Genomic DNA, 332 nt, shown 5'->3' with positions numbered 1-332 from the left:
AAAAAGAATGAAAAGAATTGAAGACAGTCTCAGAGACCTCTGGGACAACATTAAATGCACCAACATTCGAATTATAGGGGTCCCAGAAGAAGAAGAGAAAAAGAAAGGGACTGAGAAAATATCTGAAGAAATTATAGTTGAAAACTTCCCCAATATGGGAAAGGAACTAGCCAATCAAGTCCAGGAAGCACAGAGTCCCATACAGGATAAATCCAAGGAGAAACATGCCAAAACACATATTAATCAAACTATCAAAAATTAAATACAAAGAAAAAATATTAAAAGCAGCAAGGGAGGGCTTCCCTGGTGGTGCGGTGGTTGCGAGTCCGCCT

The 332-nt window shown here is 39.2% G+C and overlaps 1 protein-coding gene across 3 annotated transcripts in view; it reads right to left on the bottom strand.

Moving 5' to 3' along the window:
- TTC28 (tetratricopeptide repeat domain 28) overlaps positions 1–332 on the bottom strand; it is a 587,392-nt gene that overhangs the window by 267,102 nt on the left and 319,958 nt on the right. The window lies entirely within an intron of this gene.

The sequence above is a fragment of the Physeter macrocephalus genome, chromosome 19 (genome assembly GCF_002837175.3).
Source record: "Physeter macrocephalus isolate SW-GA chromosome 19, ASM283717v5, whole genome shotgun sequence".
NCBI classification, from domain to species: domain Eukaryota; kingdom Metazoa; phylum Chordata; class Mammalia; order Artiodactyla; family Physeteridae; genus Physeter; species Physeter macrocephalus.
The sequence above is the reverse complement of the archived record's forward strand: the minus strand, read 5'-3'. Positions and strand labels throughout refer to the sequence as shown.